Raw genomic sequence first — 17484 nt, 5'->3', positions numbered from 1 at the left:
CTGCTCTGCTATGTGTAGTTGCCTGGTTCCTGTTATAATCTAGAGTAATACAGAGTGTTAACCTTTTTCACAGAAGGTGTCAGCTACTCAAAGACTAAGGAGAGGAAGGGACTTTCCATTTTTATGTTAATTTTGTGAGCTGCGGGTAATGAGGAATTTCTACTTAGAATAGAAACTCAGTTAAGGAGTCCCTCAAAAATCTTGACTTTTACTGTAATGTTTGAAATTCTTTTGCCAGTATGCCCTTTTATTTTCACATGGGCAGATAAGTCCCATCTGTCTATACTCAATCCAAAACATGTGAGCCAAATGCTGTGAGTAATTAACAGGTAACCTGCAAGTGTTATTCTAATTTTTAATCATGAGCAGCTCTGCTACCCTCTCATAAAGCTCATTTGCTGGATGCTGTAGGTGAAATTGGTATTGACCTAGTCTACCTGCAGAATCCTGAACTTTCAACCTTCTTAAAAATAAATCTTGAGAGCTTCTTATCTTCTTATCTTATTTCTTTATTTAACTTATTATTAGGAGAAGCAGAAGATGGTAATAGCAATAATGATTAAAAAAGTAGACTCAGATGGGAGTTTAAATCTATGCATAATTCACTATCAGTGACTCATTTCAATGTTCTTTAAGACCTTCCTCAGTGTAAAAAAAAAAAAAAAAAAAGAAACAAAAAAACCCCAAACTTTTCCAGGCATCAGCAATTGCTGCTGAGTTTGAAACAAAGAGCATACTGCAATGAGCAAGAGGTGCAACAAGCAACGGGCTGGAATTTCTGAGCAGACTGTTAAGTTAGCGGAAGAACAGTACGAAAACACGCATGGGTATTGCCAGAAGGCGGTATCAAAGTTCTGAAAAGCACTTCAGGATCAGAACAGAAAGTGATTCAAACTAATGTATGGACTTTTAATATAATTTTAAAGATATCAGATAATATAGTTTAATAATACAATGACGACTTCTGTCAGGGATGTTGTCATAATCTAAATATTAAATCTGTTTGGACTTTGCTATTTTTTTCACCAGCTTTGTGTGGGTACACTATTGAAAATTCAAGTATTGCTAAGTGTCTTTTGAACTATCATGCAAAGTTTGGGATGTCATTCTACTACAACCCCTCTACATTGTTTACTGAACTATTTTAATTAAGTCCTGGAGAACTATCCTTTTTCACATAATATGAGTAAATAAGGCACTGGTTATTTAAAAAAAAAACTAAACAAACTATTAAAAAAATAAATTTTATCATGGCACAGATTGTTGTCTTAGTGGTCTTGTTTGAGGGTTATCTTGTTGTTGATTTTTTGATCCTTTAATGATATCTGGAATCTGCAAATGTGCAGAGCAGTTGAAATAAGTGAGGCCAAAAATGAAAAACTCAAGGTGCGATTGTTTTGGATGAATGATATTTCTGAATACAATACCAACTTACATTTCTCGGTTTGCTAATATAAATAAAGAAAACATTTGCTTCTGTCAGAAAAAAAACTTAATGTTTCTTGATTTCTTTCTGACATAAAGCTAGGACTGCAGGAAAAACAGTAATACTGGTCAGAAAAGAAAAAAAGTGCTCATTTAGCCTCTTTGACTGAAAAAAAAACATCTTCAGCTCATGCGCATAAAGCATTCATGTGGATTTCTTTACCATCCTGCTCTCAAATGTTTTAAATGACAGCTATGCGCAAACAAAAAAAAAAAAGGGGAAAAAAAAAAAAAAGACAAGCAAAGGGAAATTAAGCATTGTAGCTGGAGATAGAGGCCAAGATTCCATGACCATCTGGGCTTAACTGACTTGAGAAAGAAACACACCTTAAATCTATGGCTCTACATAAACTTAAAGAAAATATCAAATGTCTTTGAGGTGTTTTCTGAAGCTATTTTTGTATGTGTAAGATAAAGATTGGCCATCTCTCTCCTATCAAATGGTGTTAAATACGTTGTGGCATTGTTTGCCCATTTTTGACCCCCAGTTATTGGGAGTTATCCTGCAAATATTGAAATATTCTTCACTAATGCTGCTGGGCAAACATAGAGTATGATTCTGAAGTAATTCATCTACTAAAGGTCTCCTTAATTTAATGTATTTGTATAGATAATTAGAATACTGGCTCTGTTCATTAACATTTCAAATCTCATTTAAATGTAAATTGTAATATTCTTCTTTTATACAAGAGCGGGTAGTTAGTGTCATTCATGAGTAATAAGTAATTTGTTCCTCATTAGCCATAAGAATAGATAAGGATATAGATCAAATGTGGATAGCAGATGTAGTTAAAAATGGTTACCTGTCTGGAAGGGAAATTTAAAACAAGCAGTCATTGTTTTTCTGTAATTTTGCATTTTTAATTTGGTCCTAATTCATAATTCAGAACATTTTCTATTAATTGGCTCTTTGCATTATTCATAATGAGGGTGTGAAAGTACAAAAATATTTTCTCTGAGTGACTTATGAGATACAGTGTGAAATTTTAAAATATTATTTTCATATTGGTTCAGATTAAGCATATTTATAATGCAGGGGTCTACTTCCAGATATACTTCAAAGCACTAGAAGAAATAGTCAGAAATAATGAAGACTGGCTATGTAATATTCTTATTAAAGAAAAAAAATAAAAATCTAATAGTCCTATTTTGACTGAAAGATAATTTGAACTGATTTGGAAGAACAATTGTAACTTGTTTTTGAAACTATAATAAAGTGGATTAGTGATAATAATAATAAAGAAAAAGATCCCAAGTTTTCTTTCTGTTGGTTAGATTAGAAATCAGTCTGTGATGGGAACGAGCCACTTGGGTAGTACAAAAAAAAAGAAGTATCTTGCAATCCTTCTCATTCGTGAAAAGTGGAGAAGGAATAGGAATTTGTAAGCTATTGCTGTCACGTTGAAGGTCAGTAATCAACTCTTTTCTCTAAATAATCTACATTACTTCTGTACCATTTTCATTGAGGATTTTAGCAGAAAGCTAGCAATTATTTTAAGTCATTTGTGTCAAAAATGAATTTGAAGCGTCCTTGTGAGTGAAGGAGGAATTAGGGAGGAAACTGATGGAATTCATAAGTACTAAATTAATGAGTAAGCACTCAAACAGTGTTAGCACAGAACCAACAAGCAAAGAGAGGGGGGCTGGAAAAGGGGAAGACTGCTTGGTTAGCATCACGGCTTGATTAACAAGATTGTGGTCAAAGTTGTAGGAATCAAATGAGAGCTGCCAATATTCATGGTGCGTTAAACCAGGAAAGTGTGTGTATCTATACAGGGATAAAAAATAATTTGAAAAGCCCTTTATTGTAAAGGTCTACTTTATATTTTCGTACCTGTACATCCTTGAGTAGACCTTTTTATACAGGAGGTATGAATTACACATACCTATGTATGGCTGCAAAATATCTTGTGATTTTAGTAAAAAACGATGATTCTGAACCGTTGCCTGTCAGAAGCACATCAAATTGGATTTAAAAGTCATTCAGAGGGGATTTTTGCCTCTCCTGTTGGCAGGAGAGTATTGTTATTGCAGATCCATTTGATAAAAACTTCTTTATAAAACTTATGACAGAAATCTGTTGATGATCTAATCTATGTTTGTTCCTGAGTGAGTACTACATAAATATTTTAATTCTTTTCTTGTTTCCTTTGAGCAACCTGGTCTAGTGGAAGGTGTCCCTGCCCATGTCAGCGGGGCAGGTACTAGGTGATCTTTAAGGTTCCTTCCAACCCAAACCATTCTATGATTCTGTGATCCTTATATTATTGCGCTCTACTCTTAGTCTGGTAAATACAGATCAACTACTTTCAGACAATTTGGTAACAAAAGCTTGCCATTCATCTGTCTTCATAGTCATTCTATGCTTGTGTCAAAGTGAAATTTAAATAATTCTTACTAAGGATGATCGAGAGATACCTCATGGAGTTATCTAGATGAGGAGCTTATCACAAGTGCCTTTAACAATGGCATTTATAGTACTTTTTCTCTACTGGAAATAACTTTTAATATCTATCACAGGACAACATTTTTCTTGAAGCAGAAAAAGATGATGGAAGATCCTTGTAAGAGTACCAAGCATACAGTGGTCTGTTTAATCCTGTCATTTGCAGATGATGACCTTCTAGCTTGTAACTCCAGGTACTCCTATTAGTCTCTAAAACCAAGACTCTGTGAGTGCATTAAGTCCCATTTCATTCTTCCAGTTATCATAAACAACGCATTCTTCCTGCTTGATAGGCTAGCATTCCTCTCAATTGACAATGCTTCACAACCCACAGAATGTATTGAAAATAGGACTAGAAGGAACCGGAAGAGAATTTTGGGTCAACCCTCTATATGATTCATTTCTTAAAACCTTGAAATATGGAGATCCACGGTATTCCCAGGCAGTCTGTCATTTCTTTGCTACAGTTTCAGTTCATTACTTTCTATTCATCACAGACATGGAGGAAAGATTGGTCCCTCTTTCTTCAATGCAACATTCTTTTGTGTGTCTGAAAGCTGTAGTAATAGCCACTCTGATCTTTCTTTCTTTTGGCTAAACGAGCCTAATTCATTCTTCTTTTCCAAAGTGCATATTGATCTCCACTGAACTCTCTCCAGTCAGTCCACATCCTTCTTGACAATCATTGCACAAAGCTAAACACTGAATTCCAGCTGGTGCCTTATCAGCCCTGAGGAAAGTAAAGCGAGTACTTGCGTGTCTTACAGGCAGGATTTCTGTTTGTACACCTTAGTATGAAGGTTGCCTTTCTTGTAGCATCATGACATAGTTAAGTAACGTTTAGTTTTATGGTCCACTATAAACTCAAAGATCTTTTCTGATGAACTGTTATTCTCACCCTGTATTTGGGCAGAGGATTATTTCTACTTAGGTGTTGCACCTTGCCTTGTCTTTATTGATTCATACTCTTTGCTTTTCTCCCAGATCATTTGTCATGGGAAAAAGATGGGGTTAGGTGATTATGAATTCTGATCTTGACATTCAGCACACTTGCAAACCATCACAACGTTTTTCATCAACTGCAAATTTAATGCATATAGTGTTTATTTCACCAGCCAAATCATTAATTGAAACACTTCACATAACCAGACTCCAGATAGATCCCTTGAGGAATTACACTCAATCTACATTACAAGAGGGAGCTACAGGCCATAAAACATAATTGTTCCATCTATATTACATTTCCTTAATTTGCATATGAGAATGTCATGTGAGGTGGTGTCAAAATCCCTACTTAAAATCAAGATATACGCAGTCTCCTAGTTATTCTTTTTAAGCAGATCTTTTACCTTGTCACACAAAAGGTTGAATACTATTTGGCTTTGATGCATCCATAATTGGTTTTATTTGCTTCTTACATTTCTAACATTTATTAATAGTCTGATATTTGTCCCATAAGCTTTTCTAGATATAAAAGCAAGATGCCTTTTCTGTATTTCTGTATTTCTTCTTTTACCTTTTCAAATGTAGACATAATAATTGCCCTTTTCCAATCTTCTATAGCCTTACTTGTTCACATTAAATAGGAGAAGCATGAAAAATTTCTGATTTTTTAAACCAGTATTTCAAGTTTAGGTCAGTGGTTTCTTTTTAATAAATGCACTGAAATAGTGTAATTAACTCATATTCTTGCAATTTTAGTTTTTCAAAAAACAGTAATCTTGAAAAAAATGGAAATATTTATTTCAGAAGTGACCTTCAATATTTCTGTCAGTTGGTAATATCAGCTGTCTGTAATAAATAAAGCTTCATCCTTTGGAAGCCAGTGTAGCACCTACATGTTTACAAAGATTTCCTTAGAGCTTCTTGAGCTCCTACAATCACCATATTCTTGGTATTTGAAAGGCTTTTCCAGATTTGGCCTTGATGGGATCTGTCTGTCACTTGGTCTTTATGTTAATCTTGTTCATCCTTGAGAGTGCGATACTTTTTTCCCTTGCCTGTCACTCAGACTTTTCACATTGGTTTAACTACTTGTAGTTAACTTTTATTGTGAGTTTCCATCTTGTTTTGTGTTTTTTGAACCTCAGTAAACATATTTTTTATTTGATTGTCTGAATTTGATTGTCTGATTGAATATTTTTTTTATTTTATTGTTTGACAAAAAAGAATAGAAGGTAGCACTTTGAGGGCATCCATATAAAATTAGAGGCTTTTTCACTTGAGAAACCTGGAGACAGTAATATTCCCTGAACAAACTTTATTTAGAAAAGACACCTCATATTTTATTTCTGTGACAAATAACTGTAAGAAATGGCCTTGTACCAGACACTAAAAATATTTAAAGCCCAATGATACTTCAATGGTTAATTCCTTTGTGTTTGTCTACTCTGTGTTGACACAATGAAATCCTCTTACGCTTTCTGTAAGAGATGCGGTATTCCTCATTGTTCTGGGTTAAAAACTCAATTTTTTTAATAGTGTAAGAAATATCAAGTGCTGATTGTTCATTGGATTGTCTTTCTCTGTTCAACATTTCAGTGAAAGTACATGATTTAGTCCAGCAAGATTTCCTGTGGCGTATAAACTTTTCCACTTTCAGTTGCCCGTTGTATGGGGACAGTGGTAGTGTGGTAGTAATTCTCCTGTTTTCACTAGTTCTTCACCTGCTTGCTTTGAAGCAAGGGAGAATTTTTCAGAAAATTACTTTTCAGAGACAGTAACCACTAAACAAACATGATACATAAGCTTCCAATTATACCAAGTAAGAATTTAGAGATATCTAGATAAGCTTAATTTCTTATTAGGAAAGAAATCATTGACATTCACATTTAATGAGTAACATAGTAAAGAAGACTCTAATGAGCTATGTTTTCAACAGGTACAAATGAGGGTGGTTGCCTTGTCTTCACTGGAGCTGTGTGAATAAATGCCAGCTGAGAATTTGGGCCAAGAACAGCAATTTATCAGAGGCAGATTCTGTTTTACAAAGAGAACAAAAGCAAGACCAAGATTCCTTTTCACAGGTAATTCATCTTCATGCACTATAGCTGATATACAGCAGTTTGCTGTGACTGCATGAACTAGCAGGAACTATAGCATGGGGTTTGTTTTGCTTTTTATTTTTCCACTTTGCCTTTCGTATGTTAGGAGGTAGTAATATATAGTCAAGAAGAGATGGCAGGAGGCCTGTGTGGATGAACGAGGAGCTTCTGACAAAATTCAAACATCAGATGAAAGCACAGAAGAGATGGAATAAGGACCTGGGCACAAAGGAGGAATAATACAGACACTGTCAATGTCTGCAGGGGTAAGTCTAGGAAAGCCAAAGCCCATCTGCAGTTAAATATGGCAAGGGATATGGATGACAACAAGGAGAGTTTTTACAAGTATATCAGTGGCAAAAACGAAGACTAGGACAAATGTGGGCACACTGATAAATGAGGTAGGGGAGTGGACGACAAAGAACGTAGAATATAGGACAGGGTACTCCAAACATATTAAGAGGGTGATTGGGAGTAGCCAGCTTGGATTTACAAAGGAGAAATCGTGCCTGACCAGCCTAATGGCTGCCTACGATAAAAATTACTTGTCTGGTGGACAAGGAGAGAACAATGGATGTCATTTACTTTGACTTTAGTAAAGCTGTCGCTCATAACGTCCTCATGGACAAACTCATGAAGTACAGGTTAAATAAATAGAAAGTGAGGTAAAATGAAAACTGCCTGAAGCTTGTGACCAGTGTTGTGAAGTCCAGCTAGAGGCCAATCACACACTAGTGATGTGCTCTAGGGTTCAATAGTGAGGCCACTACTGTTAAACATCTTTCTTAAGAACATGGACAATAATATAGAGTGTACCCTCAGCAAGCTTGCAGATCTGTTTTGCTCGCGTGAGACCCCACCTGGAGTACTGTGTACAGCTCTGGAGCCCCCAACATAAGAAGGACATGGACCTGTTGGATAGAGTCCAGAGGAGGGCCAAGAAGAAGAACAGGCTGAGAGAGTTGGGGTTGTTCAGCCTGGAGAAGAGAAGGATTTGGGTTGACCTTATAGCGGCCTTCCAGTACCTAAAGAAGACCTACAGGAATGATGGGGAAGGAGTCTATCAGGGAGTGTAGTGATAGGATGAAGGGTAACAGTTTTAAACTGAGAGAGGGTAGATTTAGATTAGGTGTTAGGAAGAAATTCTATACTGCCAGGGTGGTGAGACACTGGAACAGGTTGCCCAGAGAAGCTGTGGCTGCCCTATCCCTGGAAGTGTTCAAGGACAGGTTGGATGGTGCTTTGAGCAGCCTGGTCTAGTGCGAGGTGTCCCTGCCCATGACAGGGGGGGTTGGAACTAGATGATCTTTAAGGTCCCTTCCAGCACAACCTATTCTATCATTCTATGATTTTGTGAATGAAAGGTGCAAATACCAAAATTATTAGTTTTTCTTTTAGAGGATTTTGGGAGGGAAAATGATTCTGTGGTGCTATGAATTTACTGAGGGGGGTACATGATGGTAGGTGGTCAGTGCTAGCCTCTGGTATGATCCTTGTTCAGCAAGACAGATTTTTTTTCCTATGAGATAATTTATTTTGAACTGTAGAAATAACTTTCTGTAAGTTTCTTATCCTGAAAAGTCGTAAACAATTACAAATGTCACCTGGCAATGTTCACTGTGACTAATATTTAAAAGAATTTTTAAATTGAGATTTGGAAACTATACATGATGTGAATCAGCTTTCCCTCCAGACTCGTTTTTAGTACCTTACTGGATGATTCACAGTGGCTGAGTAAGTGCTTCTGGAACAAATATATAAGTAGCAATCTTGGTTCTTTCTTTAATAACAGGATGTCTTCAGATGAAGATGATCATTCACTGTCTGGGGGGGGCTTTTGTTTTGTTTCCCCCCCCCCCCCCACCTAAATTTAAATGTCTACATTCCAGAAAAGCAGATGTAGTGGTGGTTGGTTTTGGTTTGTTTTTGTTTTTTTGTTGTTTTTTTTTTTTAATGTGAGTGGAAGGTTGCCTTATTAAAATCATTTTATTTGCTGTGTTAAAATGGGTTTGTAAGTGACTCAGTACTTTTCACATGGTCCAGTAACATCCTAATGGCCAATCTGGAAGAACTTACCTTTTTGGTTTATGTTTCTCCTACCCAATGCTCAAATGCAGCTTCACATTTTTAAAAATTGTTAACAGCAAAAGGAGAAGACAGAACACTGGAGAAAGCGATAAACATACTTTTCATAACTATTTTACCTTTTATTTCCCCTTTGTGTTCTTCAGAGTATGTGCGTTTCTTCAGCTGATTCTGCTTGAATTTTGATGCTCCTTTGGGTTGAGAATTATTCATAGAATCATAGTCTGATAGGATGGTTTAGGTTGGAAAGGACCTTGAAGATCATCGAGTTCCAACCCCCCTGCCATAGGCAGGGACACCTCCCACCAGACCAGGTTGTCCAAGGCCACGTCCAGCCTGGCCTTGAACACCTCCAGGGATGGGGCTTCAACAACCTCTCTGGGCAACCTGTTCCAGTGCCTTACCACCCTCAAAGTGAAAACCTTCTTCCTAATGTTTAATCTAAACCTGCCCTCTTCCAGTTTAAAGCCATTCCCCCTCATCCTGTCACTACATGCCCTAGTAAAAAGTCCTTCCCCAGCTCTCCTGTAGGCCCCCTTTAGGTACTGGAAGGCCACAATAAGATCTCCCCGGAGCCTTCTCTTCTCCAGGCTGAACAGCCCCAGCTCTCTCAGCCTCTCCTCATAGGAGAGGTGCTCCAGCCCTCGGATCATCATTCCAAATACACTTAACAGATTATGACTGAAGTTACCCAACTGCACTTACCTAGTTTTGAAGATGTCAGGGGAAAGTATATTGCAGTGGATCTGACAGCCCAAGAGAGGCAAAGCTGCTACGCAGCCCCATTCCCCAGGTCCAGTCAGTCGCGAGGCTGAAACTGTACTCCCATTAGGCACACACAGGCAGAGTACACATGCACGCCACCTATACCCATACATACAGGGCTGTGGCTAGCTCCACGGATCTGATGCATCCATACCAATGCAGGCAACAGTCTCATCCTGATCCTGTCTCTTCCAGTGAGGAGTCTTTGAATTCATGTTCCACGCGTTGGTTATGCAGCTGCTAGGCCTAGCCAAGGAGATGTTACGTTTCTTGGTATTGTAAAAGGATTTAGTGAAGTTAGCACAACAGAAACATTTATGGAGATTCAACCTGTGAGACCTCACACATTTAGAGCAAGTAGTATCTTCCCTTTTTCGGTATTTTGAAAAGGTCAGGTATGTTCTGCATTAAGCACACACTTTCCTATACAAACTTCTTAAGAAGTGAATGGGCAAAATTGCATCAAAATTAAAACTTCTTTAATTGGTCATACTGCAGGTGCTTTGAGACTTTGGTGAAGGTCTTGCTGAGAGGTAGGGGTATTTTGTGTACATAGAAAGCGTATTGTGGGTTTTTTTTTTTATTATTCTTTTCCTACTAGAACACGCTGCTTCAGGAAAAGCTTCATTCAATATTGAGCAAGAGTGCTGTTTTCAGAAAAGAATTTCAGCTAAAGAGTAAAGCCTCCACCTTTTATGCTAAGGGGATGAATGGTCACATCTGGTAAATGGCTTGTAAAATGAGTTGTGCAAAACTCTTCTCTGGGGACTGCCATCAGTGATGATCATATTCTTAAATTTATTGAGACTCTAAATCCAACTGTTTAATTTGAAGTAACTACAGTTTTAAAACTCTGCAGCTGAAGAAGTTGTTTCATACCTTAACTACTAGGCATTCGTTTTGACTTACCTATATTCTCTTATAATATTTCTCTTTTTGGTTTGCACCTTAGATGTGCAAAATGTCATTAAAAGCCTGTTAACAGACCTTAATATCTAGGTTGGAAAGGTTAACAAACTGCAGGAGGTCTTTGTTTGTGTAGTGAACATTTAAAATATCTAGCATGTGGTAATGGATTGTAACAGACAGCTAATAGGATATGCAGATATTAAAAAAAAAAAAAATACTTGGGGGCCTAGAGGAGGAAAAAAAAAGTGTTTTTACTTGATCTTATTAGCATGTGAAGGAATAACTGCATTTCAACATTCAGTTACTTAGTTATTGCCTTTAAGATCAATTGGAGAAAGTTTCCTTTTTCTTTATGATGTATAATGAGGCTTATTTTTTTCCCCACAACACAAGTGTTTTTTACCATTAAAAAAAGAAAAAAATGTTACCGTTAGATCTTCATTTCCTTCTTCTTGCCTGAAGATACTGGCAAGGTCTTTGAGGGACAGGAGCATTAATGTCACATGAGGATACTGCCTGAGCCTCAGCCTCCAGAGAAAGGATGTAGATTCATGTTTGCCAAGTATTTAACTTTACAGTGTATGCAGCACACAGGTTTCTTTTGAAATAATTGGCATGCTCCCTGCTGAGTTCTAAGATCCTTTGAATTCAGCAGAAAGGTATGTAGCTCATCTGAGTTCAGTATATATTAATTTTGCCCAGTGTTACCTGCAGGAAGCATAGAATCTAATTGTGATTTCTGTTCATGAGGTAATTGCCTTGAAGAACATGTTGGAAAATGCAGCTATATTGAAGCATGAGTAAGAAGCAAAGTGAAAAGAGGGAGGTTGGTGAAAATGGCTAATTAATCTGTGTCTGTGAACCTAGAACAACTGGCACAATGCTTGCCACAAAGAAATTCATAATGCTGTTTTATGCTGTGCAAGTCATGGTAGCAATTTAACAGTTTGCAGTAGCTTCGGAATTGCCTTGCATAATATTGGTATTGGCTTTGAAATGTGTCATTGAAATTAGTGGAAACTCGATAGTTTATATCTGAAATAAAGCAGTTGTGAACAGGGCTTCAAATTCATTGCAACGGTGATGCAGCTGGAATGATGTTTTCCAAGAGACATAATCATACTGCAAAGATGATATAACATTTGCTAAACAGTGGCATGAGTAGAAGCATATGCTTTGCAATACTGGGTAAGAGGAGTGCTTAACAAATACAATCAGCACCAACAGTTTTAAGAGGAAGGTAATTTTTTTAAAGAAGCAGTACAATTCCTTAAAGTCATAAATACTGCGTGTCTCAGTCCGATGGAATTTTTCTGTTGAGGATATAAACTTGATCATATGAGAAAATCCTTCAGACAACAGCAGCCCTGAGGCATGGAGTATTTTAAAGCAGCAATACCAAATTTCTGTGCAGAAAAGCAGTCGGGACATAAAATAGGCCTGCTTTTTTGACTGACTTTGTTGAAATCACCTCCATTTTTGTGGAGCGCTGGTGAAGACAGCGTAATGGACTATCAAATCAAAAAAAGCGAAACGTAAATTGTTACAAAAGACAAATGGTGAAAGAGAACCTCCATCCCAAGCGTATGTGGAAGACACCACAAGCTGCCGGTCTTGAAAGCAGAACTCTGGCCTCCTCAGGGATGGAGCTGCTGCGCAGAGGGAGGGGCAGAAAGGGCGAGCGCATCACGAATGGTGAGTGATCTCTTGGTCCCTGCGTGCTGGTTTTGATAAGCAGTCTTCTGTCTCTACTATTATGAAAGCTTTTGTCTTCTGTTTTAACTTCTGTGAGTACCTAGTTTGCTTTTGCTGGCAGACCCTAGCACTGAGCAAGCTTACTTATGTACTGCTTATGGCAGTTCTTACACAATATTGATCATCGTTGCTACATATAAAAAGATGTAGTCTTTAAAATATATGTTCTAACTTAGGTTTGAGTATACAATATCATGGAGATGATGCTATGTATTTAGTAATGGTGTCTGTTGTTCTTGATGGTCCTTAGTTGCAGAGGTCTGGGTGATCAGGCTTAAGAGATCTTTGGTGAGAAAAGTCAGAAATTAAATGGGCTTGCTTCATTCTTCTGCCATATGCCAGATGTTTTTGTGCTATTGCTGTCCTCCCCAAAAGGGGAATCTTCTTACCTGCTTGTTTGTTTTACTTTTGTCTTGCCAGTCTTTCTTCCAGCATGTCCAGCATGTTTCGTCTGGCACCTTTTGTTACTTGAATGCCTCCTGCCTGCAACTGCATCCGTCTGTCTTTGCCCCTTTTGCTCACATACTTATCTAAAATTTTGTCTGGCTATGCAATCACAGTGTTGCAAAATGCTTACACATTATTGTTAGCTACACAATTTTAGTATGCTTGTATTTGAGTTTAAGTCAAGTTTATATTAATTATGTCCTGATTAATACATTTATAATTTATAGATGCCACAGGGTGTGGCAACGTATGATTGGAACAAAGCTTTTCTGTTTGCAGGAATAAAAGTTGTCTTTAATTCAAGAATATTTGAAAACTTACAGTTTTTGTGACCATATTAGTTATTGAACTTTCTGTGATCCTCTAAGCAGGTTTTAAGATGGTAGAAGAATTCAGTATAAAAAAATTCCCATGTGCAATGTTTCAAAATATTGAGGTTTTGTTGTTTGGGTTTTTTTTTTTAATTTATTTTTAAGGTAGAGGATTTCTATTATCTGCAAAATAGCCCCATTTTGTTCTAGTCTGCTTAGATTCTGAAGATAATCTTGTCAATGCTAGATATGTCTGTGTGGTTTCTCTAATGTAAACATTGTGTCATAGCATTTTCCTAGTTGTGCTGAGAATTGCCACATACCCAGTTAACTGTGTTGTGTTTAAGGTGCTCACAGGTGGTTAATGAATAAATAAATCTCTAATTATATGCATCTGGAATGTCTTCAACAACATCTGCATGGCATATCAACGCTTCCATCACATAAAATAGTTGCTGAAATTTGTGTTGGTGGGTTTCATCGTTTAATTTTCTCTCCGAGCAGAAATAAGGATCAAAGTTTTGGAGGGCAGGGTCTTGATTTTGTTTGTCATTGTTCTGAATGGTACGTGTCTGTGGAAATCCTCACACACATGCACTAGACAGTTTGAAGGTTGGAATCATATGATAAATTGCAGAATCATCCAAGACAATTACTGCAACAGCTCCCGAGTAAGCATCTCTTCCTTCTCTGTCATCGTGTTTCAGTTACAAATTCTTTGTTGGCACAAACAGCTCAAAGCAAAAAATTAAGTTTCTTATGAGGGTGTTTGCATGGGTACAAAGCAGTCTCTGTTCTTTCTTTTTCGTCACATTGAGCTCTAAGCTTTATTACCTGTTTGTTCTAGGTTTGTTTTAATACTCTGAAATTGTTTGTTCTTACTGTGTTAAAGGACTGATTTTGTTGTAGTACTGTGGCTGCCTGGCAGATTGTTTTAGTTGTTCCAGCCTTCAGGAATATTATTAAGAAGTGATAGCAAGATAGAAAGCTAGAGAAAGCTGTTTGGGGAATTAAATGTTACTATTTCCTCCGCATAAAATGCCAGATGCATAAAGTTACTTTTTTTTGAGAATAAATTAAAAAATAAATACTGCTAGTTAGTAGTACAGATGTTTAGGCAAAAGAAAGTGTTAATATTAAAGATATTTACTGTCAGCTGATGCTCTCTGAAAAATACTGAGTTAGCTCCTCAGTGCTGTCCGTGGGTGCAACTACAACGGCTTCCATGGCCCTGTGTCAGTGAGTGCTATGTAGGATTTCACATTACAGTACAGAAAGGAGGTTATGCCAATGCAGCTGCTCCCCCTACTTTTGTCTCAGGGCCTTCACGGCTTTTCATGAAGCTTTCACATGCAGATGCAAAATTGAGGGCACTTAGTAGGGGCACTATGAAGGCTGTATTACTGTTTCTGACTTGTGCCTGTTCAGTACAGAATGAGTATTTCAAACAAGTAATATTTCAGTGGCTGTTTCAAAAGAGCTTAAACAGATATTTAATGTCACTTGGGCAGCTAATTTTTAGGCTTCTTAGAAAAAAAAAAAAAAAATATATCAGTATGAGCTTTTAAGATGGCCACACTTGGGAGATACTTAAGCCATTGGTATAAGTGATTGTGGGGAGATACTTAAGCCATTGGTATAAGTAACATGATTATTGTGTTGTTTTTTCATCATAGCATTGATTTTTGCTGGGAACTTCCGTACCTACACTTAACACCTGTCCATTTATTGCCTTTAACACACAGTGGGAAAAGCCATTTCCATGCTTCAAAGTCCCAATAGATTTTTTGATAAAATTTTAATGTTATTTTTGGCTTTAGGAATCAAAGCTTTATACGACTACTTGGATTACATTTTTTTAAAGGTTGACTTGCAAAACTGCAATGAACAACACAGCATGTTTAGTCTGATTCAAGGGCTAATAAAATCAGGAAAATAGCGAAGTAGTGAATCTCAGATGCATTTTTTGCTCTTTATATTCTGTGGATGATTACATTGCCGAACCTTTCAGACCAACTTTTTTTGTTATGCTAGGGCAATGAACTGTTGTAATTGGGTTGAATATTAGTGACTTATATCAATGGTACATTTTTTAATTGCTGTCCCTTATGCCATGGAACTTGCTGTCTTTCACCTCAACACACCAAAGCTTTTGTTTTTGGAGAGTGGGGCTGCTGGAGGTGTAGCTAAGGGTGATGATCTTCTGTGTGTAATACTGAGAAATGTTTGCTAGCTCACTCTGAGAAGGTCTAAATTCTATGAATCTGGTAGGTGGCACTTTGTCAGTCCTATTCACTGTAATTCTCTGAACCTTACATGACAGAACAAGTGAAGTGTGTGTAATCACAGAGTAAGGATTCAGTACCTCTGGTGCTGTCATTCCATGCAACAGATTTGTTTAACAGTGCAATAGCTTCCCTGATGCGTTCTTCACCTCCTGCTGGAGGTAGAAGCCTTCCAGCATGTTTCTTGCATAGAAAAACAGATAGATCCTACTAGGACCAGGGCACAACCAACTCTTAATTCTAGCAGTTCCTGTAACTGCTAATTAATATCAGGAAGGCTAAAAGGATTTGTTTCTCCCTGAGGAGAAGGAGTTGACTGAAGCCTTACAGGAGTTCCTCATGCATAACTTGTGCTCCCTTAGACAATAATACGGTTATTAAAAAATTCTTTTAACAAACACAGTAAATATTTCTTTGATAACTTAATGTTAGAGAATCAGATTCTAATTTTTATTTGTCAATAATCTGTTTAATGACTGATGACAAGAGAAAAAAACCCAAACAAAACCTTATCTGCTTGGAGAGAATTTCAGTCTTTATTGATTCTTGACTCAGCACATCCAGAAGCTCAATAACGATTCACTAAAGGACAACTGTAGTCTTTTAAGGTCATGTAGGAGCATCAAGCTGGGGACAGGCATAGTTTGTGGAGATATGTTGATATTTTAATTAATAGCTTGGTACAGCGCCAAAGAAGTGGCAGTGAAGAAGATATGAACTATGTGATCTGCTTCTTTTCTGCCTATGGGAGCTTCCAGCAACGTCTGCTTCATGAGGAATGGTTAAAGTAAGGTCAATTACTACAAAATAGTTCTAATACTATTTGAAGTGAAAGGAACAGCTGTGGATGTTCACAAAACAGGCATACTTATGCCCTGAAGTAATGAACACATAGCAATGAAAACATTGAGGGCAATTACAAGTCCAGATTTAAAAACAAACTTAATCGTGCAGTGGTATCAGTAGGTTATTATGTGGCCAAGCTGTAATTTCATTTGCTGAAGGCTCAGAAGATGTTCTTGGGTAGAAGATCTCTTAATAGTGCTGTGTTGTCCACAGTACAAAATCAGGTGGACACTGATGTAGTCTTTATATCTTTGTAGAAAAAGCATGATCTAAAAAAAAAAGCAACTCTGGAAGAAACCAGATCCTCACAGCTTGCTCCTCAGATCTAAAACCAGATTGTTTTAAGCATGTTTACGTGGTGGAAAATGTCATCTCTTGTGGAAAATTAACTTGGGTAACATGCTTCTGTAGTTCATCAGATGACTTCATGGGTGCTCTTCTTGCATTTAGTCAAGCTCAAGTCTTATAATATGCTGCAGTAAGATGGTTGTTCTTCTGTCCTGGTTGAGGCAGGGATGGGGTTAATTTCCGCAGGAGCCGGCAGGTGGCGGGTATTCCATCCCAGGTGACCCATGCCCGGGCTATAAGAGGCGCTAGCCGGGCGAGGAGAGGGGTCGCCACTCGGGGGTGGGCTGTGGCGGCGGGGGTCCGGTCGGTGCGCTTCGCGGCGGTACTGTACTCGCGTTTTCATCTTTCCTTTTGCTGTTCTGTTAAACTGCATTCTTTTAACCCGCGAGTTTTGCCCTGACAATTTCTTTTTCCACAGCTGTGGGAGTTGCGCGAGCGGCTGCGTGGTTCTTTGTTGCTGGCTGAGGCCAAACCATGACATCTTCTAAGACCTCCTTAGGAAACTACAGAGACTGTTTTTGAAATTGTCAGCTATTAAAGGCCTGGAACAACTTCTACTAGCGTAGTAGATGGCTGTATTCCTTGGGAGCTGCCTTCATAAACTGATTGGCATTTGCTTAGGATAACCTGCATTTTTTTGTGCTGCCTACCAAGAACTACAGGTAGTACCTGAGCAAGCTAATTTGTGAAGAACCAAAAAATCTTATGTGGAACATATGGCTGTCACACTGCTCTGTGGAGGGCTAAATGATGAGCAG

This window comes from Charadrius vociferus, unplaced genomic scaffold (assembly GCF_000708025.1).
Source record: "Charadrius vociferus isolate BGI_N301 unplaced genomic scaffold, ASM70802v2 scaffold234, whole genome shotgun sequence".
NCBI classification, from domain to species: domain Eukaryota; kingdom Metazoa; phylum Chordata; class Aves; order Charadriiformes; family Charadriidae; genus Charadrius; species Charadrius vociferus.
Note: the sequence above shows the minus strand (reverse complement) of the source record.